The sequence below is a fragment of the Arachis hypogaea genome, chromosome 8 (genome assembly GCF_003086295.3).
Source record: "Arachis hypogaea cultivar Tifrunner chromosome 8, arahy.Tifrunner.gnm2.J5K5, whole genome shotgun sequence".
Lineage (NCBI taxonomy): Eukaryota > Viridiplantae > Streptophyta > Magnoliopsida > Fabales > Fabaceae > Arachis > Arachis hypogaea.
The window spans coordinates 36,199,218-36,207,529 of record NC_092043.1 but is presented as its reverse complement, the minus strand read 5'-3'; the positions used below and the strand labels follow the sequence as shown (position 1 = coordinate 36,207,529).

Genomic DNA, 8,312 nt, shown 5'->3' with positions numbered 1-8,312 from the left:
AGTGATAGTATTGATCTACAAGAGGATGAAGATGATAATTGAAAATGTTCTAAATTATATTTTGGATTATGTTTTATGTTTGATTAATTATAAACTTGAAGATGTTTAATTATATGTTTTGGACAATATTTATTTTGCTTTGGATGATATTGGTTTTATTATTTTGTTTTTGGCGGACTTGGCCGCCTACCTGCCAGCCCGCCGTTAGGTAGGACGGGGAAGAATTCAAGATTGCCTCACTAGGCGGAATGGAAAGGGGCGAGCTTCCCCATTTGCCACCCCTACTCGCGCAAAAACTCCCTGCAACGATAACGTGAAGGTCGTGAAGGAACATATGCACAATTTGTGCTAGAACTCCCTCTAGCGGCAATGGCGCGGCACATTACGGAGGCAGAGATGGGGCGGCAGCACAAGGTCTACACGACGACTGATTGATGCGATGAAAGAGCTCCTGTTCACACAATGGTTTTTTCGTATGTGTTTAGAGGATGTTACGTTATCTAATCTTAATTATTCAAAACGTGATTAATCCTATAAAATCTATTTTTTAAAATATTTTAAAATTAATTTTTAAACAAATTATTTAAATTTGCTGGTAGGTGTGCTGGCCCTTGTATTTTTTTATCTTATTTATTTTTTTAAAGTGCTATTTGTAAATGGGTTTATATTTTTAAACATTTGATTTCAGCAAGATGTGCATAGTACCAATTTTGTTATGCTTTTAGTGGCTGTTTGACTTGATTTAAATGTGATTTATGCTTTGTTCTTATATGATTCACATCTAATTTATATTTATATATTAATTATACATTGTAAATATATTTACTATCACCTCAAACTTATTTGATTCTTTTGGTAATTATTCAGTAATTTAATTTTTGTAAAAATTTACAAAAGTTATTGCCTATTCAATAAAATGTTACATCTTGTGAGAAACTAAGAATGAAAACTCCAAAAAAATTTTGTTAATTAGTTATAATATTTTTTCACCTGATTTATGCTAATTTACTTGGACCGTATATATATATATATATATATATATATATATATATATATATATATATATTGCAGGTTGGTGATATCGTTCAACTTTTAACAATTATTATTGCTCTAGACATTGTTAAAAATATTAGGTATGCATTTCTATATCTTTTAACTATATTAAACTATTATTTTTAAGTAATAATTTGAAGTAAATTTTTCATGACTTAAGAGATAACATAATCTTATTTAAATGATATTGCAGGCATTCCACTAAAATGTTAAAAATCAAATAACTACGCATTCTGATATTTTATTTTTTAATAGTTTTATTTTTTTTAACATTATACTCATTTAATTCAAAATATTTATTTTTAGGATTAATAGTCAAACTAATTTTTAAAAAATTAGATATTTTTTAAATTTTAGAAAATTTTCTTCAATCAACTTGGTCCTTCAAAGATTACATATTAATCACATTTGTCCTTCAACGACACCATTAATCATTTTCGTTAACAATTGATTATAAGAAACATTAATTAACAATATACATAATACTTGACATGTCTAATTAGACATTAACTAGATATATTCATCAAAATCTATTAATTTAGTCTTTTTTTTTCTAATTACATAAACTATATTTCTAATATGACTTAATGACTAAATTGATAGATTTTTATAAGCATATTTGGTCAGCGTCCAATTAGACATGTTAAGTATTATGTATGCTATTAATTAATATTCTACGTCATTAATCGTTACAAAAATTATTAATAGAATCACTCAAAAACAAATATGATTAATTCGTAATATTTAAAGGATCATTTTAATTAAAAAAATTTTTTAGAAACAAATTTAAAAAATTTTCCATTTTTTATAAACTAATTTAACTATTAACCCTTTATTTTTCAACACGATGTATATATCACTCAATTTAATATTTTTTAATATTGTGATACTACTTATAGGAATGTGGCCATTCCCTTTAATCTTGTATGATGTAATTCTGTGCCAAGCAATATCTATATTATGATATTTTTTATTGTTTTTAGTTTTGTAATTTGTCTTTCATAATTAGCTACGATTCTTACTATGGTCACTTAATTTCAAGTTAGTCACAAAAATGTGATAAAACAACCTGGGTCAGTCACGAAAATAACATGGTTTTTTATATGAAAAATATTGAGTATCGTTAGATTTAGCATTGCAGAGTAGCAGTAAATTTATTGACGATAACCATGTCAAATTCGTAAGGTTTTTCAATTACTAACAGATTTTTTTTTACGGTAAATCCGCCGATAATTTTTTGAGAGAAAATAAATTAAATTGACATGTTCTTTACCATTGGGTTTACCGTCGGACGAATCCGACAGTGACTCAATTTAGTGAAACGATTTATTTTGGTGACTCGCAATGGTGTACCATTGGAATTTTCTAACGGTAAAAGTGGCGTAAATTCAAATTACGAAGAACCCCTTCCCCCTCATTCAAACCCTCACCACCATAACCACCATTCTCTCTCTCTCTCTCTCTCTCTCTCTCTCTCTCTCTCTAGCCTCCGCTGCTGAGAGCACCGCCATCGCCACCCCCTCTGCCAACGGCTCTTTCTTCCCCTTCTTCCCCTCCCTCTCAGCGCCACGCGGTCCTTTCCTCCTTCTCCTTTCGCCCTTCTCAGCTCATAGCCTCCAGCTCCCTACTCCGGTAGCTTACGACCGCAACCTCTAGCGCCGGCAACAACTCGGTGCCCTCGCCTTCCTCCCTTCTTCTTCGTTGCTTTCTGCACCCTGCATTCAAAGTTCTTTGTTTGAACTTTTTTTTCAAATCCTGTTAGTTAGTTTAGTTCATTCGATTGATTTAAATAGTTGAGTTAGTTTAATTTTCTGTTATAGTAGATTTAGGTGATTAAGATAGTTAATTTAGATTTATAGGTTTTGAATTGTTGCTGAAAGTGTCAAGAACTATTATGAGTTTGCTGATTGAATTAATAGAAAAATTACTGCTGAGTTTATTTGGTTATTTATTTGATTGTGCTTATTCCTTGTGTTAATTGCTGTTTTGTTGTTTTGCTTCTTTGAATTAATTAGATTACTGTCTAATGAATTTATGATTAACGTTGCTGACTTGCTGTTTTTTTAGTGTCATTAATGTTGAATTTTGTGAATTGATATTGCACAGATTACTTGTTAATGCTAAGTTATGTTGTTTATGACTTTGGATGCCAAATATTTGTAAATATGTCTCAAAAAGCTTTTTATTGGAAATTTTGGTCAATCCCTTGAAATTATTGCTTGTTCTCCTCTTGTTTTGACTATTTGCATTGATAGAATTTGATTTGTTTTTTCATTGACCGACATTTTTGAATTTTGAATATTTGAGGTTTCTTACCTAATATTGCAAGTTTGATACACATTACCCTATGAAATTTGATTTGTTTAATTTTAGTTGAATTTACTTTAGGTTTAATAAGAATTTTAATTTTCAATCAGTTTCGAAGTTAGTTTAGTTTACTTCAGTTTTTTAAAATTAGTGGATTTAGGTTAATTAAGTTATGTTAGATTCAATACATTAGGTTTTGAATTGTTGAAGTATTTAAAATCATATAATTGTGTTAATTGCTGCGTGGATGACTATTTTGCTGAGAAAAACGTTGCTGATTGTTTGATAATTTGATATTTGCAAACATGTCAACTGACAGAGGTGCTGCGGATCAGGCTGCTGATTGTGATCGTAGCCATGGTCGGGGTAGAGGGAGGATTTCTTCCAGTACCCCGGGGACTTCTAGATCCTCTCTGTCTACAGCGACCACGCCGGTGATGCCGTAGGTTGCGGGTTTAATGGATCAGCCATTCATCATGGTCCCTAACCCAAACTATGTGATTCCATTTACGGCGACAACGCCGCTTCCTACTGGTCAACAGCCCGCCTCCACGGCGACACCGCCTCTAATGACAGATGCCGCAACCCCAGAGTCTAACCACGGAAGTGAGGCAGTAGCTGATGCCCCTCCACCACCTCCCATCGTACGGTTGACCATTTGGCCTGTTGGCGGCACGGGATAAGTATTGCGTTCAGTCTTATGTATTTCCTATTTATGGTTGCCTGGTTATGGTTTTAAGTTCCAACGATCATGATTCCTGTTTAGTGGATTTAGGTTGATTTGGTTATTATTTTAAGTTTCAATGATTATGATTTATGTCTAGTGGATTTAGGTCGATTTGGTTATTATTTTAAGTTTCAATGATTATGATTCCTATTTAGTGAATTTAGGTTGATTCTTGTTTGTGGGTTGTTGTTAGGTTTGTGCCGAACAACAACGCTTGTACTCAGGAGATGACCAATGTCATTAAGCTGATATATGACTGTTCCTGGCCCAGCTAAACGAAGATCTCCGCTGAGATCAGGGAGCGATGGTTTCAGAAATGGGCAGTAATTACTATTTTTTTAAGTTTCAAACTTTTTTAGCTAGTTTATATCTTCTATCTTGCTTAACTAATTTCAAAGTTTCTTTGTTGTAGTTGCATTTTATATGGGCCTCTGAGCGCGATCTGACCATCAGAAAGATATTCGACTATAGAATGGGTTGGCGGCTCCACCAGATGCTGGATGATGTTCGTCAAGGGAGGTACCATCGGACACAGTGGCTTTGACCAGACATAAAGAAGGCTTTGTTTGTTCATTGGGAGACCGATAAGGGGTTCTGGCATCAGCGTCTCACCAACAGAGCTAATAGGGCCTCAACATCCAAGTATACTGGCAGCTTAACAACCTTCATGAAGACGAAGGGCAGGCTGTATGTAAAGTGACTTTAATTTTGTTAACAACTTAGTTATATTCTTCTGCATATCAATACTAGGCATCCTAATCATATTGTTTCAATGCAGCATGTGTAATCGAAGTCGTTGGATAATGAGGTGACATTGGCGGAGATGTTCAAGTACACCCACACACTGAAGGAGAACAAAGAGATATTTGCTGATCAACGGTCTTAGGACCATTATGTGAGTAAACATACATTTAATTATCTTCTGCTATAATATTATTAGAGATTAACTATATATATGTCGTACTAATCACAATAACTTGTGTTAATTACACAGGAGTCCTACACATAGATGGATCTGCAGTTGCAATCGTCGATCCCGATGTGGTTTGGCGCGAGACCGCCTCGGTGCTGTACAAGAACCACGTATATAGGATCGGGTCGTTCTCTGTCAGTAGCCTCCGCACATCCATGTTGAGGCCGTCGTCAGGCTCCGCCACCAGTCGAGCTGTCAAGCCTGAGGAAGACGTGAATTTGATGCTGCAGGTGTAGAAGCTCCAACGCAGCCTTCAGCAGCAAGCTCAGGAGCTTAACGATTATCGGGAGAGGTATCAGGAGATCCTCAACTGCATGATGTCTACTGATGAGGTCAGGCTGGAGTTTCAGGAGTCGGTGGAGCGAATGCAGCGTAGATGGAGGTATATCAGACTCAGATGCACGCTGCTAGCATCGACCTTGCTGGTGGCAACACCGCTGCTGATGGCAGCGGTCCTACTGATGGCATACGGAGATCATCGCCTTCTGCGTCGCCGACTCAGGACCACAGGACCAACGTCGACGACGACTACCTAGATATGTAATTATTTGTTTTTCGTTTTATTGTTTCATTGTACATTTTTTATGTAGATGACTTTTAATATATTTGAACAGTGTATTATTTATTTTAATTAAATAATAGTTTTTTTATTATTTATTAATGGACAACTAATTGAGTGAAAAAAAGAATTTAAAATTAAAATTGGCCATGTATTTCAAATTAAAAAAAAATAAAAAATCGATATTACCATCGGAACTATCATAGGAATAATCCGACGGTAATAGTGTGCAAAACAATATTTTTTGGCGCCAACAATACCGTCGGAAGAGTGCACTGGTAACCAATTGGTTTTCAAGTCGATGATCCGTCGCAACTTACTGTTGGAAGAAAAAATCCGATGGTAAACATTTACCCGTGAGGTTTATACCGTCTAATTGTTTTTGACGATATTTAAATTACCATCGGATTTTATTCATTTTTCTATCTGTAAATCTGAAGGTACTCAATAATTTTCTTATAGTGGCTAAATAATCTACCAATATTAACTATAAAAAAAGTGTGGCTAAAAAGTTTGACATATCCAAATTAACCACAAATACAATGTAGTGGAATTATACTCTTCGTCTTAATTATTTTTATTTATCACGTTTTGGAGCATGAATAATGATGTCAAAACTGTGACTATTAAAAAGTATTTATGGTTATTAAAATCGTGCCTAATTAACTAAAAATTATGGCTGATTAAAAATGTATTTTTTTTAATCGCAGATTCTTATTCGTGACAAAAGCATTGTGGCTACAATTTTTTTAGACTTTAACAACTATTTTTTTTCATGACTAAACTGTTTTTACGGTAGTGTTGTTACATAAAACTATTTTGTTATAGGAATAGCTAACTTTGTAGTATTTAAATGCCATAAATTTATTATCTGTTAATACTAGAAAAAAATGTGCATGTGGTATGTTAGGACTTAGGAGATCACTTTAATAAAGACAGTAAAAATGTTTTTTTTAAGATGTTTATATGTATCATGTTATTATTGGACATTTTTATTAATCAGTTAATAATTTATTCTTTAATAAACCAGAACGAAATCGGTTTATTATAGCAACAATAATAAATCTAATTATCTGCATTATAATTATTAGATCCGGTTTAATTCGATCGAATTACACAATCTAAATCAAATACCTTTAAATTTTTTGATAAAAAGACAAATATATTTCTGAATTTTTGTTTTGTAGAAATTTGAATCGTTAAAAATTTAAAAATATAATTAAATCCCTAAAACAAATTGAGTTTATTGTTATTATTATAAAAAAATTGGTTTTATTTTAATTTGTTAAGAAATTTAAAAATAATCGATTTATTAATACGTCCAATAATAATGCGATACGTAAACGTCTTTATAAAAAGATGTTTTACTCGTCTTTGTGGAAGCATACTGTATGTAAATATCAATTATTTTATAAATTGCCATTTCCACAATTTATTTGGTCAGCAGCCCAGCTGTCTCGTAATGGTTGCAAAACGATAAATGTTACTCATCGAATCAAAGGTTATTTATTTGTCTCCTAAATAATCCCTTCTCTTTTTCATTTTCTTATTCACATACACTAGCAATGCCATGAGCCCATGATCTTGTGTCAAGGTAAAGACATTGATAGCACATGTTCACTTTTTAATTTAATAATACAAACACAACACGAGATGTGTATATTATTATTATTTGTTTATTGTTCATTGGTTTCTTCTAAACTAATGGTATCTATATTGGAGTTTATTATATTCAAATTGATTGAGCATATAAATGGGGTCATGTTCCATAGAACCAAATAAAAGAGGTTGTTAAAAAATAATATCTAACTTTCAATTTCTTAAATATATCTTGTAAAACATACACACACCCATCACCTCCAAGGCGGCTCCCTCTTCAGCGCGTTCCTCGCGACGCAGAGAGCCTTTACCTTTGATTATGTATCAAACGCGGTAGATAAATTCATGTGGGGTCAAGCACTTATGGCATATAAATGTGAACCATTTTTTTTATGCATGAGATAAATATTAGTTGTATTCGGCTATTCGCTATGATTTAAGGAGATTATTAATATTGACATTGATATGACGTACGGAAAATGACTACTTATGATTGAAAACATTCGGGTTGTTCATTCATTCACATCGATAATACTATATTTTTTTAGAAAAAGTATATAGAACCAAAAGGTTAACAGCAAAAACTAAACCAAATCATATTAATTTATATTGATTATTAATTTTAAATTTTTTAAATTCAAATTTTTAAAAATTTAAAATTGATTATGTAAACTTAATTAAAACCTATAAAAACTTTCCTCTTCTCTTTCACATTAACCTACCCACCTCCAACAATCACACATACATACCTCTCTCTCTCGGCAATACTGCTGGAAGCACTAGCGACTTCCATACTCTCCGCGACGCCCTCTCGTCATCGACTGAGGCAACGCCCGAAGTGGATTCACGCGCCTTGGTTCCCGTTCCGCCATCTTCGTCGTTGACCGTCGCGGCTTCTTCGAAGCGCGTGAGCAAGAAGAAGGAGCTAGTGAGAGTGTTTGAACTCACCCTTCATGAGCTGCTCTCCTTTGCTATGTTATTATCATGCCCTACCGTTTTAGGCGGCACTGCAATAGTAGCATCATCATCGTGCTCTTCTTCGTCTCAAATCACTCTTTTCCTTTGTCAATGAGAGAGAAGATTACATGCCAAAC

The 8,312-nt window shown here is 33.4% G+C and overlaps 1 long non-coding RNA gene across 1 annotated transcript; it reads left to right on the top strand.

The window, feature by feature from the left end:
- The first annotated feature begins 3,677 nt into the window (after window positions 1-3,677).
- On the top strand, window positions 3,678-5,721 carry LOC112708418 (uncharacterized). Its single transcript, XR_011864809.1, has 5 exons — window positions 3,678-4,043; window positions 4,281-4,410; window positions 4,500-4,774; window positions 4,866-4,982; window positions 5,082-5,721. It is a non-coding gene; the product is annotated as an uncharacterized lncRNA (long non-coding RNA).
- Window positions 5,722-8,312: the final 2,591 nt, after the last annotated feature.